Consider the following 19,178-nt stretch of genomic DNA (forward strand, 5'->3'; position numbering starts at 1 on the left):
GTGGTGTTTTCAGGTAGCTCTTGACACTGAAATGGGAACGAGCTCCTCCTGGGGGGAAAGAGGCGATCAGGGGTGGAGTGTACGCGGGCGCGCACTGGTAGGCTCCGCTGGGTCTCGGAGGGGACGCGAGGCCGGGAGAGCGTAGCGCTGGTGGTGAGAGGCGGCAGTGGCGGCTGCCACTGGGGTTTGACAGCTTTGGCTGAGCGGAGTTCGAGGCGCTTTATGGTAATTGCGGTCCTCCACTGGCCTTCTGGGTACCAAAAGGGGTCTCGGCGCGCGCCTGGGAGAGCTGCCCCGCCGTCCCCCGTCCCCTCGTCTTGGGCTCTGCGGGCCGCCCTCGCAGCCGCCGCCGCCCAAGTCAGTCTCCGGCTCGCCCAGGACGTGCGCCCTGGCCCAGGGTAAGCAGCCTACTCGGCCGGAGCTGGGGTGGGAATGCGGGGGGGGGGGTTTGCCACCCAGGTGGTCCAGGGTTCGGACGTGAAGACGCCGAAACGCTCCGGGCCGGGAGCGGATAGATGTCCGGGGAAACTCGGGCAAACCTTTCCTGGGGAATCACCCCTCCCGAAACCCCACCACGGAGGCGCCGCAGCGGAGGGTGAGCAGAGACTGGGGGAGCTTAAACTTGCGAGAGCTGGAGGCGGCGGCGGGCGGGCGGCTGTCGCCCGAGCGCTGCGCCGGCGGGGGGAGGGGAGGCGGCTGCTGGGAGGGAGGGAGGGAGGGAGGGAGGGAGGGAGGGAGGGAGGGCGGGCGGAGGGAGGGGGAGGAGGAAGAGGAGGGAACAGGGAGGGGGACGCGTTGGGATCGCGGCGTGCGGCGGCAGACGGAGCCCGGGCTCCCAGCGGCAAGGTGAGGCAGAGCTGCGCTCCTCGCTGAACGCGGGCCGAGCTCGGTGGCTGCGGGGGAGACGCGCCGGGAGCCCAGACCGCGACCGAGCGGGAGTGAGGCGGGCTGCGGCTGCGGCGGAGGGGGAGCCCGCGAGCCGCCGGGCGGAGAGCCCGAGCCGCGCTGTCGCCGAGCAGGGACGACTTGGCCAACACACACACACTCACACACGCCCAGCCCGAGCGGGCGCTCGCGGCGAACCGTCAACATGGCGCTGGGGCTCCTGCCCGAGCGCGGGCGGCAGCGGCGGCGCGGAAGCTGCTGAGCCTGGCCGAGCCCAGTCCAGCTGCGGGAGCCGTGAGGACCGCGCGGGACTGTCGCCACCTGCCCTGAAGCTCCGAGCCCGCCCCACCCCTCCCCACCCCCACGCGGCTGTGAGCCCACCCCTCGGCGGGGCCGACCCCGAGGGCCGCCGGCTGGCAGCAGACGGCGAGGGAGGCGAGCGAGCGCGGCGCCGAGAGCGGGCTGCGGGCAGCCGGGGACGGCAAACTTTGCTGCTTGCCGCGCATCCCGGGCTCGGCTCCGTCTCCGCTCGTTAACGTCGCCACCCCCGGGCTCTGCACACCTCTCCCCACCCACCCAGCCACCCTCGGTTCCTCCTCGCCGCCTCGACTCCGCTCCGGGAAAAACTTCAGAGCGCAGGATCGCAGGTTCCCTGCCTACTCCCCGACTGGGGATTTCAGGTCAGTGCCCCGAACACCTTTCCCCGGGGAGACTGCGGGCGGGCTGGCGCGCCGCGGGCTGCAGTCGACCCCCAGCCCAGAGGCCCCCGACCCCCGCGGATTCCTCCTCCGACTCTCGTGGACCCCGCGAAGCTTTTGCCTTGCGCTTTTCTTTAGCAGCCTTGATCGCTTTCGTTTTTATTTCATAGCTGTAAGTTATTAGAAATGCAGCCAACCCCAGTGGCCCCGCGCGGGCACCAGGGAGGGAGGGGCGCGGCGGGAGGCCTGCGGTCTCCCGAGGGCCTGGGAGGAGAGCAGAGAGTTCGCCGAGTGGAAGTTTGCAGCCTGTGTGTGTCTGCGCGGGAGCGCGGTCGCCGTTGAGCGGCGATTGTCGGGCGCGCGGGGGGGGTGTGCTGGGCTGGAAGCTGGAAAGCTCGACTCGGCTTTAGCTCTCGAGCAGGAAGGGGAGGGTGGCGAGTTCCCGTCTGCTTTCTTTTTCGACTCGGGAAAGAACTGTAAAAACCCCCCAGCCGCCGCCGTCGCCTCGTCTCTCCTCTCCGGGGGCCCGTCGTTCTTCCAAGTGGAACGACGGCGTGTGCGTGCGCGAGGGTGTGTGGCGGGCGCCTCGGGCCGAGCCGAGCTCGACCTGTCGCCGCCGCACAACTCGGGAGGGGAGTCCCGGGTTTTTTTTTTGGCTTGCCTCAAAACGCGAATCACGTGGATTAAAAAAAAAAAAGAAGAAGAAACTATTAGGCGACGTTGCGGAGCCAGAGGTTCGGGCTCGGCCGGTCCGCCTGCCCGCCCTCCAGGTCAGACGCTTTGTTTTGTAAATGTTCTTTTAGGATTTTAATCCTGGACCCGCTCCCTCCCTGGGCAGTCGAGGGGTAGGTTTTAAATTATGAGCCCCCAGGGGTGGGTATAGAATGTGTTTGTGTCTGGGGAGGGAAGAAGGGGGCGAGATCTGGGCCCTCCGCTGGGCTGTGGGGAGTCCGGTGGGAACCCCTGATGGGCATGTGAAAGTCTGTGGCCAGAGGAAGTTGGTCCCACTCGGAGGGCGTGTGGCGCAGAGGCTCCGGGCAAAAAGGAACTTGCGTACCCGGGCGAGATCCTCGACTGAGGCGGGAAGGGCGAAGCGCCGACGCGCTCCGGGCCCCGCTCTTGGAGCGGGCGGGAGGCTGCGCCGCAGAGCCTCCGCCAACTCGGGGACTCCGGGCGGCGACAAGCGCTTGTTGTTTACGAACTGAGCCTTGGGGCGCCGTGCGCGGAGTACTGCGGCTCGAGGCACGCGAGGTCCCGGCAGGCTTCCCGCCACCGGAACGCTCGAGGGGGCACGTACCCGTGTCCCGAAGACGGCCGAGTCTGGTCCTGTGTAGGCCGTGGTCTGGCAAGGCTTAATTTGCTGTTAATGAGTCTTTGCCAGAGTCCGCGATCTCCAGCTAGAGGCTGTGAGTGCCCGTGCGTGAGGGTGCGCGCCGCCGGCGTCTAGAGGGTTGGGGGTGGGGGGATAGGAGAGCGAAGAAGGAAGGAGGAGGGCTATGTGTATTTAAAAACAAACCTTAAAAAGAAACCAGCACTCGTCAAATAGGTATTCGCAGTTTCTCTGAGTCTAGACTACTAAGCTTAGGGTTTTGGCTACGTGACCCTGCTACCCTCTTCTTGAGAGGTGGCCAGGATAGGAGCACTGGCACTTGTGGGGTAGCCTCTTAGAGAAAAATCCTTTAAATGGGCTGAGAGTGAGAATGAAGAGGAAATGGCCCACCCCAGAGGGTGGTGAGCGCAGACAGACTTGGGTATTTCTAGCCATCTGACACTTCCTGTGACACTGGAAACGGACACCGCGGGCCGAAATCAACCCTTATGAGGTGTTGGGTTCGGTTTTGCCAACAGAATTGCATGTGTGGAAGGCATTATAGTTGTTGGCCTCAGAGACGCCTGTACGTGGACACTTGGGGAGTAAGGTTCACTTCTCGACCCTTCCCACTCCACCCCCGACTTATCTGGTCTGGGCTTTGCAGGGTTGGCTCTCGGGTTTGTTTGGGGCACGATTTCAGCACGTAGAGGAAGGCGGGAGGCGATAATTAATATGCCGTCCTGGTTTAATCCGAGAATGGCCTTAAGCGTGCGGGTATATTCCGTCACGCACGCGAATTGCCTGGCGTAGTTAGGGGACCGCGCGGGTTTGGGGCGCCAGGCGCTTGGCCGGCAAGTCGAGGCTAGGGCTCGGCCGGCCCCAGTGCTGTCCTTTGAGGCGCTGTCACCAGTAGGTGACTGAGAGTTAATTAGGAAGTGTTCTCTGGATCAATGGGCCGCGCAGCTCATTAGCGATTCTCTCCAGCCCTTTGCGGGGCAGGCCTGGCCTCCGCCTCCCACACAGGCCGGGGCCCCGTGGTCTTGGCTGCGGAGAGCGCCGCTGGAAAGCGGGGAGGGAACGGCAGCCAGGGACAGCAGGGAGGCGAATGTAACTTCGCGGGGCGGCGCGTTTCGTGCGGCGCCGCGAGGCCCGCGCAGCCCGCTCTTTCTTCCTGCTCGCGGTCGCCTCCGCTGTGTCTTTAACTCGCTCCCTCTCGCGTCGCTGCCTAGCTGCTCCTCCCCGCCTCCCTCGCCTATCTCTTGTTCTCTAAGCACGACGCCTGTGCTCCCCGCCCAGTTTGGGATTAGACAAGATAAAAATAGGACTGGCCAGCGCGCAGAGACTGTCCCCCGGCAGCCGGGGCTGGTGGGAGCGCGGGGGCCAGCGGCTGGGGAGGAAGGACTCCGGGAGGCCAGCGCCTGTAGCCCCCCCGCCCCCATCCCACAGGCACCGTCACGCTCCTCGGACTCTGCCCGCCGTGAACCGTGCGGGCCAGAGGACCTGGGCAGGGTCTCCGCCCTCTCGCGGGTGTTGTTGGTGTGCCGGTGATAGATCGGTCTAGACAGGCATGCAGGCTCCCTCCCGGCTGAAGGACGGGCGGGGGGGCCGCGGAGATGGCAGCAGACTCCCGTGAGCAGCGAGTGAACGAGCTAGTCTGAGGGCCCAGCGAGCCGGGTGGAAGGAAGGCTGCGAGGTTTCTCTTAACCCTTTAAGGGCGGTGGAGGTAGTGCACTGCGGAAGGAGGGCAGAATCCCAGAGAGATTTCTGGAGGCTAGAGTAGCCCGCGGAAGGGGTGGGGGTGGGGAGTCTGGGCCTAGGATTTTCCTTTCTCTATGTTTGCCTGGTCACATCCTGGCGCATTGGGCTCGATTCTTCGACAAACCAAATGCAGCTGCTTAAATGATCTAGCTTGACCGGGTGCTTGTCAGTGGGGGAGCTGTGAACACACACAATGGGCACCTCACTTAAGGAACAGTCTGGGAGGCACAGATGTAGAGCTCAGAATTTTTACTGTCATTCAAGTAAAGGAAGGTCGGCACAGAGCTGGAGTTGGGTGGGGCCTCTCCCTGAGACTGCTGCAGACTAAGGACCTGAGCCTGAGGTGCTAGGCCAGGATGTGCAGGTATGCAGTGGGGAAAGAGGGAGAGAACACGAACGGGGGGGGGGTCCTTGAATTGTTGTCTATATAAATAGATACTTTTAACCATGAACTTGTGGAGAGTTAGAATCAGATATGGTTAGAGACAGACTCAAATAGGAGTAGTCTGGACACTGATGCGTTATGAGATCCATCACTTGTATATAAACATATGGGGCTAATATTGAATTGGTCTAACAATTTACTACAACTCTGCAGACATTAGTTCTTCCCAGAGCTTGAAATTGGTGAGTGGGTTACCCTATGCGTAAATAACTCATTACTAACATTCCACTGTCTCCTGCCCCCTCTTCTCCCATTCTTGTAAGGGTTTGTGGCCTAAGAGATTTACATTTAAACTACAAACCTGTACTGGTCTGGCCTGGGAATGAGCCACATTATAGGCAAAGCTAGAAGAATGTAAGTAGAAGGGAGGTGTATGTGGTAGACAGGCATGTTCAGATTAAGATGTGTGCCTGAATGACATGTGCTGCGACAAATCAAGACACTTGGCCTCCAATGTCCAAATGGAACAAGAGATAGATACATAAGAGATAAAGAACAGGCCAAGAGGAATGTAAACATGGGTATGCAAATACAGAAATGTGTAGCCATATTCTAAGAGAAAGTTCCCAGACTTGATTGAGCTGGAAACTGGGGCAGAATTTCTGTAAGTGTGTTTCAGAGACAAAAAGTCCATTTAAAGGTGTGAAGAGGGTCACTTGGAAACACAAAAAGCATTCATATGCATACATCCATGCTTAGATGCACAGGCTGAATGACAAAACCTTTTCAATGCTGAAGACTTTCCTGCAGAGTGAGACCAACGTGGGTACGGAAGTGTGGGCCACACAGCCACATTCATAACAGAATTCACAGGGAAACAATGTTTTTGCTAGAAGGAAAACAAAGTAGAGCTGCTTCCCAAAGTTAAGTGGGGCTACTTGTTGTTAGTTTGGGCAGGAGGGTGTATGCTGAGCAGGTAGGAGGGGTGCTAGAGATTTGGAGTTCATGACCCTGGGTCCCTGGGTGGTGTCTTTAAAAAAGGAGTAGCTTGCTACTTTGTGATAGGGATGAGATGTAGCACTGCTGGGGTCTTGTTGGCTAAGGTAGGGTAGGGCCTGGCGCACTGGGAAAGAGAAATGAAAGAAGTGTGGCCTTTTGGAGGAATAAACGGGAGGAAGGTATGTTTTCATTTGGGCATGCTTTAATTTCTTCTTCTTTTGCTGGAGGAGACCATGGCGGGGACGGCCTATGTAGGATGGATTAGCAGGCACCTCGGTGACCCCAGACACGCATGTAAACTCCAGCAAGGGTTTAGTTTGCCCGCGGCGTCGATTTGCCGCGGACCCTCTTTGTCTAAGCCCAGCCGGGAATTCCAGCTTTTATTGGGAAGACCGCACTTAGGTGGAGCCCGGGAGGGGCGGAGCAGTGCTGGGCAGAAGGCTCGAAAGGCCGAAGTGCTACCTCAAGCCGAGGATGGTCTTCTGGGGTGCCCCTGTGACAATGCCACCCTGGTGCATTTCTCGAGGGCGCTTGGCCTAACGAGCCACCTAGGCGCGGTGGGGCGGTGGAACTGGTGGGTCCACCTCGGCCACAGCGCCCTACCCCTCCCCCGCCGGCCCGAGGCCAAAAGGAGCTCAGAAGGCCTTCTTTGTTAGGCCTGGGGTTACACCCGTGCCCCGGGGGCCGCGGAGGGTCGGGAGAGCTGTGCTCTTGGGGAGAAGTCCTACTCTTTGCATCGCAGCCTGGTCTGCCAGTCTCAAGGATCAGGTCTGGTGAGGGTCTCGCCCAGACTGGGGTAGGGAGGCTTCGGGGAGCCACCGCCCCGCCCGGGTTCTTTGCCAGTATTTGTGGCAGAGGGCTTACCGTCTGTTTGTAAAGCTAGCCACCCCGGTGAGGGCCTAGGTAGTGGAGTCAAGAGAAGGCAAAGTGCTGGAGTGACTGGCATTCTCTATCCTCGTGGTGGCCAAGCCGGCATTTATCGGCTGGGGGGGGGGGTGCTGATGTCCAGCCCCCTACAGTTTTCTCTAATTGCTTTCTACACCACAGGAAGGGATATCTGACTTTGGGGGGTAGGAGTTCATCATTAACGCTGCTGTTGTGCGATCTTTCTATCGAAGGGCCCTCTCTCGGGGAACAAGCACATCTCCAAGTGGCCCGAGTACAGGGTCTCAAAAGCCGGGGTCCTCACTTTGTTGAGGTGTGTGGATTTTTTGGGGGGGGCTGTGTGTTTTTTTTGGAGCCTTGTCTCCCCAGCCAGCATCCAGGGGTTGGGCTCCCTGTGATTAGACAAGCGGGAAGTCCGCTTGGAGAAGATCCTGACAGCATAAAATATAATTTGTGATCTAAAAGACAGTTTCCAGTATAATCTCATTATGCACCACAGACTCCCGGTGTTATTTTGTGGAAGGCGGACAATGATCAATTTACATTGACCCGGGGCTGGGCGAGCTTTTAGATGGTAATTGCCATATTGATTTGCATGCAAAAAGGAGACCTGCTAAAATTAAAGACCGGAAGCTAAATTAAACTAAATTTATTGTCTAGGTGCAAAACAGGGGAACTGTTGGGGGAGGGAGGTGAGTCAGGTCAGGGAGCCTGGGGCAGAGCAGGTGAGAGGCTCACGCTTCAGGAGGTCACAACTTTGCGAGCGATCTTTTTGCCTTTGTAGTTTCCTAATGTGGGGAGGGGGACGTTCAGGGAAAGTTATAAAGAGGCACTATTACAGTTAAGGTACCAGAGTCTTTCCAAGCTAATAATAACTGTGATCGGGAGGGGAGGTTTATGGGGGGGGGGGTCTTCCTGCACCGTTTCTGGCACTCCCTATCCCCCCATTCCTATTGTTCTGCTGGGGCTTCGAAATCGTGCCAGGGACACCAAAAACTAGCTTCTGCAGAGTTAAAAAAAAAACAAAAAACAAAAAAGGGCAGCCCTTCCCCCTTCCCGCCTCTCTCTTTCCCCTCCCTCCTCGCGAAGCGTTAGACCTTTGCAGAAAGCGTGAGTGTGGAGGGGGCGCTGCGCGGGAGCGGCGGACCGGCCTGCACCGTTGGGGCTGCGGGGAGTTCCTCTCCGGACGCTGCGGTCGCAGGCTCGACTGGACGGCGCTCGCTTTGGAGGCTGCCCGCTCCAGGTGGCCTAAGTAGGAGGGGTGGGGGAAGGAATCTGCCTTGGCCCCGGGCTAGCTGTGCCGGAGGCAGGGGGGAGGAGGAGGTGACCCCTCCCTGGAGGGGTTGGGAGACCCACCCCCGAGCTGGTGGAAGGGACGTCTGGAAACTTGGCCTGCTCGCCTTGGCTGGAAAGTTTAAAAAAGAAAGAGAAAGCCACTTGCGGAGGGCTGGCCCGGAGCCAGGGGCCGCCGGGCCGCGGGGGCGTGTTCCGCTGGCGGGCAGGGTGAGCGCCCGGCGCCGCAGTCGCCCTCCGTCCCTCCAGCCGCTGAGGCCCTTGCCTTCTTTGTCGCGCCGCGGGGCCATTTCATACATCCGGAGCTTCGGTGTCCGTCTGGAGGAGCGAAGGGTCGGCGACTAGGAAGCCAGCGGGCGGCTATTTTGTGCCTCTGCCCGTCCCCACCGAGCAGAGCTGGAGATGGCCCTGGAACCTGCCGACGTCGGGCGTAGGTAGTTCCCGGAGTATCTGAAAGCCCGGGGCACATCTAGGAATTGGGAGTGGCGTTCGGAGGAGCTGTTGGGCCCAGAGATTTGTTGCCTAGCGCTTTTGGGAGGAATGATTGGGGAAAGAAAAGACACCCCGACCCCCAACTTGCCTCTGGGCTTGGCGTTTTGTGGGAACCCTAGAGGATCCACTAGGGCCTGACATCTTGCAAGCTGGTTCTCCAAATTCCCTCTTCTCCCCGCACTTCGGTCCCTGAGGTTTTTCCTTTAAGCTCTAGGAGACATAGGTGTAGGAGCTCCTTCCAAAAGGCTTTTGCTCTGTCTAGATAATTTGATTTATTGCTTTATGTGGCAAAACTAGGGTGGCAAGCTCAGTTCCTAGTACCAATAGTCAGCACTTTTCCCGAGACCCGAGATTGGCCTATCCACCTACCCTGTCTGTTTTGGGCTATCAGAGGAAGGGAAAGAAACCAGTGTCCTGTTGAGACTTGGCCTCACATCAGGCCAATTCAGTGTAGGGAGATTTGTAGGATGTAGGGGGAAATTGTGAAACACTTTGAGTGGACCCAGAGATGACTGGGTGTAAGAGAAACTGGGCTCTTAGGGCTCACTCTGGGCTGAGCCCATAGGCGTTAGGTGCTTGTCTTTTAAGTCTGTGCTTGGGTGTGCAAGGCCTGAGAACCCTTCCAAACTCCTTTGAGGAGACAGTATATGAAAATAGGGATTTCACATGGCATAAGTAGAACAGTAGTTGACTCCTCTCCGCAACTCCAGGACTGAGTTTGACCGTGGCCCATTTTTACTAGCTGTGTGACCTTGGGGGCAAGTTATTTATGGTCTCTGAGCCTCAGTAAGTTTCTTCATTTGTAAGACTGGGAATAATTATCCACCTTTAGGATCAAAGAAGAGTACTTGGCACATAGTAGGCCCCAAGGATTAATAATTGCTTTGAATGACTGGTTATGTTCCTGTAGGTTGCTGCTCTCTTCCCTGCTGCCCCAAGACCCCCTGAGACCAGCCAGGCCAGTATCCAGGGACCAAGGATGCAGGTTAAAAGTCCCCTTCAAGGTTATTCCGCTGGGTCCCTCTATGTGGGTTCCTCTTTCCCTTTGTTACAGTTCTTTGCATTCTGCCTTTTAAAGGATTCCATATGAAGGGATTTGTGCTTTTTTTTCTTCCCTAAGTGGGATCATTATATGGTTAAGAATTGATTCCAGAGCCGGTATAGGTGCTCTTTGGTAAGTCTTCCTGTCATTATTTCACGGATAGAGACAGGAGCAGATGGAGGGGAGAGACCTGCTTGGAAGAGGTGAGAAGGGGTGGACTGCTGCAGAGGCCAGAGGTGCTGTGGTTTGTTTGATAGGGATTAAGTCCGGATGTTATGAGGACTCAGTATAGTTTTCAATAAAGTCTGCCAGGGATTGCTTCTTTTATATCGATATGTATTTAAAAGAATTACTAGCATGAGAAGAAAACCAGAGCTGTATGGATCCAGGCCGGTAGTAAGCTACTGTGATCAGGTTTCCTACTCGACTCCCAAAGGGGAAGTCAGCGTTTGATTGAAGCTACACTTGGTTCTTGACTCTCAGGGGATGCCTGCTCTGAAACAGGAGCCCTCCCTCCCTTTCTCTCCCCCTCCCCCCTCTTTTTCCCTTCTTCCCCTAAAAGCCTTTGTGCTGAAAGAGCTTCAGTAGGCACGAATCCCTGGTCCCTCTAAAGCACGCCTTACAGCCTTTGCTGACATTGTTTTGTGAGCAGTGGGTTTTACCAGACCAGCAGTTTTGCCCCCATTTTAGCTCACTGTTTTAGAGGTAGTGTATGGACAGGATGCGCCTAACTGCGATGATTGCCAGTATGTAGCCCAGCCAGGCCTGGAATCTGAAGACGCCTTAACCTTTGCCCTGGGAGCCCTGGGGGTGGGGGGAGCTCGAGGACCGGAGGATTGTTCTCGAGGGTCTGTTTGTTTTCTCCATCCCGAGAGGCTGAGGGTGGAGTCAGGCAAGCTAGAGAGTATGCTCAGGCTTTGGGTCTGATTTAAAACTTGGTTTAATTGGAGAAACTCCTAGGCATTTCACAGTTATGTACGAATGCAAACTTGAAATAGCTCAAGCCCTACGTCATTTAGGAAAGAATAAATGAAGTACAGAAATGTCCAAACCATGTAAATCCTAGAGTTGTCTGCCCTCCCGTAAACACTTGACAAGTGCCAAGGCATTTCTAGTCAAAACACCCATGGACCCAGCAGCCTCCATCCTTTGTATTTATTATTTTATTAACAGCATTTAACGAGCACAGCCTGCCTGCTTTGCACCACTACTCTCAGCGGACGGGGGGTGGGGGGTGGGGGGGTGGTGTACCCTCTGGAAGTAACTAGCTGGAGAAACCTCTCCAGATGGTTAAGGGGGTTTATTTCTCCTAGCCAAAGAGAAGACAAAGTAGCGCTGGGGAGGAAGAGATCCGGTCTCCCATCCCAGGAGGAAAGTTGTGCCGCTACAATGTATCTGGTCTCACCTTCAGCCCCAGGAGGGACTATAGGCTCCATTTCAGGCTAGTCTGCCCATTGGTTGTTGGCAGTTTTCAGAGTATTTGTCTGTTATCGTTATTCCATATCCTGGTGAAAGTTTATAACGAAAAGTAATGCCTTTCTTAAGTCATAAAATGAGCCTTGTATGATTATTTAATTAAAATCTATTTAAGGACCGATTAGGCGTGTAATTTGCGCTAATAATGACGATTATGGAAATGTTCAACTTAACCAAAAATCATAAAGGAGACATTTTGATCAGTGGGGCGACCAATAAGTATTCAGTGAGTTGAGCAATTTCTAAAAGACCAGAGGCTGTCCTAGATGGGGCTGTACAAAGTGCAGAGCCGCTGGCTTCCCAGTCCCCACCCCAGCCTGGCCAGGGCAGGCCAACTCTGGCTTGGCTGAGTGTCCTGGGAATCTGAGCAACCTCTCTTCCCATCAGGATTCCCCAGGCTACCAAAAGGTGCAAACTCTGAGAGAGGGCCGATAGACCACGGAGAAATCTGCGAAATGGCGGTGCTCTTTGGCTTTAACAAACAGCACTGACAAACCCATGCTTCTTTGGCTGGCCTTGGCTGGAGCCTGAAGGGGTGGAGGGAGCAGGGGTCCCTTGTTCCGGAGAAACCTGCCAGCTGCTGGGCTTGGTGCGAAGGCGAAGGCAGACACAATGCTGCTGTTGTTGGTTTGATCTCTAACTGTGGATTGTTAGTCTGGCTTTAACTATGTGGTAAGGGGGGAATGTGAAGGCTGTTTACAGCGAGTGCAAATAATGTGACAGCTGTTGGCGCGCGAGCAGCGCTGCGCCTCCTCAGCACTTACACAAAGCGCGCACTATGCAGACCCGCAGGCCCGTGCAGGAGCTGCAGAGGTGGCCAGCACTTTCTGGCCAGCTTGTCCTCAGATAAGAGAAAGAAAGGTAGCACAGCACGCACGCTCCTGGACACCCCGCACGCCCATCCCCGCTGGCACACACCTTTGTGGCTTCGCAGGGGTGGGGTTGTTTGTCTTAGGGAACTTGTTAGGCAGAGGTGGCTGGAGAAGACCCACAGGCTTGTGAGTGTCACTTTCTGGAGGGGTTTGGCTAGGAACCATGGACCTGGGTCCTCAGCTGCTTGTGACAGAGTTTGTAAGATTTGGAAAATAACTTCCACCTCCCTAAGTAAGCTTATTGAAAAGAATGTGTTAGTAACTGAAGGCTTCCTGGAGGTTGCAGAGGCTCTGAAGGCTGCTGTTCTCCTCCGCAATGGTCCTCTTAGTCACACAAGTTAGAGAGAGGCGGGCATTGTGTTCTGGTCACTGTTTCCCATGTGGGAATGCAAGTGGGTAGGGTTCAGGACCCAAATGAGGGTGTATTTCTGAGGAAGGGGTACAGGTTGGCTTTTGGTGACTCTTGTCCTTTAACTTTCCCTTTTTCTACCACACCTTTGCCTTCAGCAGCGAGGGTACAGTCCTCAGGCCTTTCAGGAACGCCACCTACTTTGTGGCATTAACTAGATGCCCACTGCCTCAGGCCTTCTCTGAGTTCCTGGCAGGCCCCCAGGGTTGGGGAGGAGGGCACTTGGTGGCAGCCATCACCTTCCTGTGCTGTCCTGGGGCAAACTGGGTGTAAACCTTCAGTCCTCTTTCCCCAGGAGTCCTAGGGTAGAAGGTTTGGCCACCCCACCACCCCTGGGGCTTGGACCATTATTTAGGGCTGACTTAATTCTATATTCTGCCCATCTGTGTTCTGTGTGACCTGTGCGACTGTGGCCCTTGGGAATGCAGCCTACAGTATACTACAAATGTAGTTCATCCCCAGGTCTACCCTCCAAGTTCTAGTGTGGACTTCTCCAACTAGTTGGGTTCCCTTTGGGGAGCTGGGAGATGCTTCTGGAGTGATACATGAACTTCAGTGCCAGTTCTATAAATTGGTCTCTTTTTATGACGTGTGCCATTTTCTGTAGGAATGTTGCTTGCAAAACGAGTTTCGCCTTGGAGGGAAGGCGGAAAGATAAACAAGCCTGCAACGCCAAAACACTGGCAGTCTTTCCCTCCTTCCAGCTCTCTTAAAGCAGCAGGGCTATATTTCCAGGATTTAGACTCATGCTTGTGAGGAGGGACTTGCTTGGCTTTTTTTTTTTTTACCCCCAAGCAAATGCAAATTAGAGAAAAATAATTTTCTTTCAACGATATGCAATGTATTAGTCACTTGTTATCGTGCTCCAAGGCAGGCCTCATTTGCGCGTCTGCCAGCTCGCTCACATCTGCTCGGCGCTGTTCGGGGCATTTTAACCTTGGCGATGTGGTGTCTAGTCCCATGGATCAAGGAGGAGTAATTAAGCCCTGAACAGCTACAAAAATTCATGGGCCTCTATCTACTGTGTAGTTGTTTCGTGGATTTGTTTTGGGGTGCTCTGAGTTCTAAGACTGAGTAGCAGACATGGGACTCATTGTTCCTCGTAAAGTCAGTGGGTGTCCCTCTCTTCCTCAGTCCTTCATCCTCAACCTTCCAGGGACTCACAGGCTCTGCACAATCATCTAGGAACCTGCGTGCAGATCGCAGGACCCCTGCGTTTTATGCATCTTTTATGTGATAAAAGTTCCTTTGTGCTTCCTGTGTATTCTAATGATAGCAGTTATTAGCCTTATGGTATAGCTTGTTCCTTTCTGTTGGGAGGGGTGGAATTAAATCCCTTTTATTCCAGAAAGCCTTGATGGAGACAGAAGGACATTGACGTGGCCTTTGGAGGCTTGGTGTGGAGCATTTATTCAGGATCTGCCTCCAGGTGGTATAGACTAGACCAAAGCAGGGCGTGTGAGTTTTGGAGGCCCAGAGTAAGGGGAATTCCTGGCTTTCTTAGGTTTCCACTCCTGGGTGGCCTCCCGTTGAGGGACACCTATTTCCAAATTCACCCCCTCCCACCTTCTGGAATACACAGGTGGGTCCTGACTCCTGGTGTGCAGAGAACAGTGCAGGGAAGTGAAAGGAATGAAACCCCAGGACAGGCCTTCCCGGGAGAAGGGGAAGTGCCCATCGTGGTCCCTGAGAGGCCAAGTACATGATCCCTGCCACCCACTCTCAGGTCAGTCCCAGTTAATGTCCTCCCTGCCTGGAAGCCTCGGCTGCACCCATCCCCTTTACAGTTGGCTGCTCTTGGCTCCCATCTTTCTAGGGGAGGCCTCCAGAGAAGCAACCCTCCAGTCTGACTAGAAGGGAGTCCAGAATGCTGGCGGGAGGGATCTGCAGTGCTGATTCTTGGATGGACTTAGCCACATCTTTCCTGTTCTCCTTGGGTTCACCCAAAGTTTCTTTTTATCAGAGATTCGGTGGTTGGCGCAGGAGGTTTGGTAGAAGCTCTCGAAGGGGGGCCACCAAAGCACGCGCTGGGCCGCAGGGTCAGAGGGGTTAACTGGAGTCTGGGGTTGGGAGGTTGGCGCCTCTTGGAGTGGCTGTTGGAGTTCCTGGAAGGCCTGCTGGGGGCATGTCTCGAGGGTGTGGGTGTGTGCCCCGGTGGCCTCCCACTCTGGGACCTTGGCAGAGGAGGGGCTGTCGAGCCCTGAGCTGCACAGATGTGTATGGTGGGAGAGAAAATCCCTTTGTTGCAGACAGATCACGCTCCTCAGAGGCTTGGAGAGGGGGCGCCCCTCCCCCTCTCCCTCGCCGCTGCCACGGAGGGCCAAGTTCACTCTGCTCTGAACCAGGTGCTCTGGGAGGAGGCTGGGAAGATTCTGTATGCTTGAAAGGCCAGGGCTGCTGGGCACCTTGTCCCCTTCTGCTCCCAGGCTCAATCTTATGCAGTAAAGCAACACTTGTGGGTGTGGATGAGGATGCCCCCAGAGGCTATAGCTGTGGCTCTGGCTTGGAGGGTGCCAAGATACAGCACCTGGCCACGCTGGATCACATCTCCCAGCCCCACGGGGTACAGGGAGGGCCTGCACCAGCAGCCTCCCTCCACCACAGGACCTCGGCCCAGGTCCTGGTAGCGACTTGGGGGTCCCCTACTCCCCAGATACATACCCCTAGCAAAGCAGGCCAGGAGAACCCACCCACACTGCACATCTGAGAAAGCCTTTTCTTCTCACCTCCCACCCCCATAAAGCCCTCCCCCCAACATCCTAAAATAGGAACTTCTTCACCCCTCCCTTCCTTGACACCAGGAGCCGTGCTGCTGTGACTCAGACTGGGTTTGGAGCCGCCCCAGGAAGGGCTGGCGCTTGGTTTGGCTTCGGTGAAATCCATGAAAATCCGCTAAAGGCCATCGTTGGCTGCCTCCCCCAGAATGGGGTGGTTCTGTGCAGAGACCCGACTGCGACTCTGGGGCTTGCCACACAGCCTGCTCCGTGCAGTCAGATGCTGTCTAATGAGGCAAAACGTAGCCAGTACCAGCTATCGCCAGGCAAAACTCGGGTCCATAGTGCAGCTAAATCCTCTGGAAAACACAGTGCCAAATATTTACAGAGTGGACCAAGGTTGGAGAGGTTCAGCCACCTGCCCAGAGACACACTGTGAGTGAGGGTGGGAGCTGGGAGGCTGTGGCAACCACATTCTTCCTGCATGTCCTGCTCAGAGAACCAGAGAACCTACATGTAGGGAGCAAGATGCCCTCACTCAAAGAGGACCCAGCACACTGTGGCCCCTGGTGCCTGTTCTGCCATCGGAGCCAGAGGCCACTGCAAACCTGTCCAGCCCTTTTGGCTACTGGCTGGATAACTGCCCGATGCGGGGGGTGGGGGGGGTGCCTAGTGAGAGAGCTTCAGAAAGAACCAAACCGTCAGTTTGTGTGTGGAGAGCTGGGGCCATGGTTTGATTTCTGGATGTTAGGCTGATTCCATGGTGATGCCCCTGTATTGTTGGTACCCCTTGAGAGTGGAAAGTGGCCTGGTGCAGGAGAAGCGAGTGAAGAGGAGGACCAGGAGGGGCCCTCGCTGCTTGCCCCCTTGCCCTCTGCTCGTGCTCCTTCCTTTCAACCTGCTCTCTGCTGTCTGCAGGGGAAATCTAGCCTTGAAAGAAAGAAACAAGTGTCCTGTTCTTTTCCTCCATCCATCCGTAATGGTGTCCTGATGGCAAGAACCAGCAAAATGACAGCCATGGGTGCTACCTGGAGCCTGTGGTACCCCTCACCTCTTTTCACAGAGGGCAACAGTGCTCCTTTTCAGGGATTGCCAAGGTAGGGGGACAGCTCCTAACCAAGGTCCATCTGGCCCACTTCTGCCAATCAAGCCCTTCTCTCCAGTGTCAGGGCCAGGGACACAGGTACTCTAACCATAACCTTTGGCTGTGGAGCAGATGACCTCTTCAGGTCTGTCCAGGTGACCCAAGCTCTGCCACGCTTTCAGTCACCACCGCTAAGAGCTGTGACCGTGCTGTGCCTGTGGTTTGCAAGCCAGGTCTCTCCCTAGAACTGGGTGTTGTGGCAGGCGGTGACTGATTCAAAGTATTCTCTTCAGGAGCCAAGACACCCTTTCTGGTCTGACCTCTTCATCTCCATCCCCTCTTCTTGCCCCTTTCTCTCCACTACCTGGAAGAAGGAGTTAAAACCCAGGGCCAAGGTACAGCTTAGCAGCTCACACTGGGAGCAGGTTGGTGCCTGTAAAGTGCTTTTCATGAGTGACTTCACACATCTTGGCACTTATAGCAGCATAGGCTACACGGGAAAGAAGGGGGGGCGCAGGAGTTGAACCCTAAAGGCAAATGCATCTCCTACATATTGCCAGTGAAGGCCTTGAGGTGCAGTATCTTATCGAAATCAGATCTTTCGTCCTTTTGCCCTTTCCACCATTCAGCAAAGTCAGTTTTGAAAGCACTTTGCCTTAGAGGTTTTTTTTAAAAAAGCCCTAGCCATTTCTGCAGCTTCTAGAAGTGAGGTGGGGTGAGTGTGACATACCTCTCCCTTTGTGCCTCAGTGTTCCCTTCATTTTGCTTCTCAGGGAACCCCAGGGTGGCAGTAGGTGATGGTGATGTTTCTTCAGTGACTGGCAAAGCTTTGCCAAGGGTATTCCTGACGGATCATTGGCTGCTCTTGTTTGTCACCCTGGGGAAGTGCTAGGCAGGGCTGCTTTTCATTGGCCCTTTCCCCTCTGTTCCCTCTTTGGCCAGGCACCCAAAGAGTTAAGTCTTTTAGCTTGTTGCAATGAAATTATGGTTGGCAGTGGCGCCACTGTTTGTTCAACAGACCTCCACTTTTAAACAGTTCACAAAAAGTTCATGGGGCAGCTAGAGATTGTGTGTGGGGGGGGGTATGCAGTGGGATCCGGTAGTGCGCCCCACTTTGCTTTGCATTCATCCTCAGCCCCCTCCTTCCCAAACTACACAGAGATGACACTGAAATGCACCCTGATCTCAACCCTCGGTCTGACCCTGTGCATGTGAGAATACTTAGTGCCGATGGCTACTGTCGTTTATCTGTGGGGCCTTAATATTGAAAACCCTGAAGGATGGAGCCCTGGAGAAGAGCGACCACGCAGGGGTCCCGGGCACCTCCAGGTTACCTTGCCCTGGCCTCCAGTCCAGGCTACGTTCTCTGAAGAAAACCTCTTTCCAGGGAGGGGGCCACTGGCCTTTTAGGGGAAGGGGTCAGGCACCCTGTGGGCTGCTGCTGCTGCTGCTGTTGATGATTCTGTTCCTCAGTAAGGTGCCCTAAGTCCCCTTCCCCAGCCTGGCTGCTCAGGGAGGTGTGGAGGAGCCAGCTCGTTTACTTGCTGTATTTGGTTTTTTGAGTCTCTCTATGTAGCTTAGGCTGGCCTCGAACCTCGCAGCAATCCTCCTGCCTCAGCCTCCCAAGCACTGGGATTACAGGTGTGCGCCATGGTACCTGGTGAGGCAGCTTGTTTTAAAGGACACCACAAGGTTGACTTTTCTTAGGTATATGCTTCTCCCTTCATCCTTTCCTTGAAACTTGATTGAACAACCCCTTTGCTTCCGATGGAATGTCTGCATTTCATCAGTGTGTGCTGAGGGGATGGCATGGTGCAGTTCCACCACCACAGCCTGGTGACCAGGACAACACTGGCACCAAGGAATGTTGCATCACTTTCTTTTTCTATTAGGCCACCCAGGATGTCTTCCTTTTGTTGGCAGAATGGGCGGCGGTGGCTGGGAAGGGGACACACCGTGGAATGTGCCTTGTGGTCTGCCTAGCACTGATGGTGTGGCCTTCCCCACTTGCTTTGTATGTCTGCATGATGGGAAAAAGCCCATGACACCCCCCCCCCAGCCTTCCCTGACACTGAGTCCGTCTTTTGGGGGGATTGTGGCCAGCATCTTGGAAAGGCCCAGTCTGTCTGAAGAAAGAGACGCTTCCTAGGGAAATAGCTTCCCTGGAGCCCACCCTGCCTGATGCCTCTGCAGATTTCTGCCTCTTCCTCAGCTTTATTGTCGAGCTCTAACTATGCGTGGTGTGTCGGTATGTGTGGATTTTGATTAACAGACATTGTTCTATGGATGGGGGCTGGTGGGGGATGCTGGTGGACAAAAGACCTAGTTCGGGACAAAGACACAAGGAAGGGTAGCCTGTCTTTTGGATTCAATCCTGGGGTGCTCCCCCACCCCCACCCCCAGTCACTGTGGCAGAAGAGTCCCCAGACCTGGTTCTTCCAACCAACCGACCTGGCAGTCTGTTCCTCCGTGTGCTAAAGTGTAAAAGCAAGCATTTGCATATTTTCTCCTGCTAACAAAGGAAATGTGTCGACTTAGGGAACATTTGGGCTTTCGGAAACTGTGTGGGTGTGTGTGTGAGGGAGGAGAAAGAAAAGTTCCCCTGATGATCTGCACACCAATTATTTCACACTCAGGTTTGGGTCCAGTGGAAAACTGCCGTGGCTGGTCCTGGACAAGGGAAACTGAGATGTGTTTGTGAGCAGGGAATTGCCTAGGGCCATCGGTCCCAGGCATTAAAGGCTCCCCTACTTATTAACCCAGCATTTAACAGCAGGATATGGGCTGAAGCGCAGTCAAAAGAAACGGCTCAACCTCCAAAGAGCAATTAAAATCCTGCACGAGGATAAATCACGCGCCGTGATAATCCTGTTA

At 55.4% G+C, this 19,178-nt stretch overlaps 1 protein-coding gene and 1 long non-coding RNA gene across 12 annotated transcripts in view; one reads left to right on the plus strand and one right to left on the minus strand.

The window, feature by feature from the left end:
- The window catches only part of Bcor (BCL6 corepressor), a 121,425-nt gene that overhangs the window by 75,573 nt on the left and 26,674 nt on the right, over positions 1 to 19,178 (plus strand). For 2 of the 11 annotated variants that reach the window (XM_004850020.4, XM_004850023.4), the window contains exon 1: positions 789 to 1,565. The exons of 3 other annotated variants lie outside the window; for them this stretch is intronic. The gene's annotated coding sequence lies outside the window, so the exon portion shown is untranslated. Of the gene's footprint in view, positions 1 to 109; positions 226 to 787; positions 1,566 to 1,586; positions 2,354 to 8,044; positions 8,166 to 19,178 lie in introns of those variants that run through there. 6 more of the 11 variants (XM_087189850.1, XM_004850021.4, XM_004850022.4 and 3 more) reach the window with 6 other exon arrangements.
- LOC110350288 (uncharacterized) lies at positions 7,577 to 8,643 on the minus strand. The gene is made up of 3 exons (XR_015442430.1): positions 8,481 to 8,643; positions 8,020 to 8,170; positions 7,577 to 7,710 (listed from the first exon to the last, which is right to left on the minus strand). It is a non-coding gene; the product is annotated as an uncharacterized LOC110350288 (long non-coding RNA).

This window comes from Heterocephalus glaber, unplaced genomic scaffold, assembly GCF_053883595.1.
Source record: "Heterocephalus glaber isolate CG9 unplaced genomic scaffold, H.glaber_assembly_v1.0 deba00001547, whole genome shotgun sequence".
Classification (NCBI taxonomy): Eukaryota; Metazoa; Chordata; class Mammalia; order Rodentia; family Bathyergidae; genus Heterocephalus; species Heterocephalus glaber.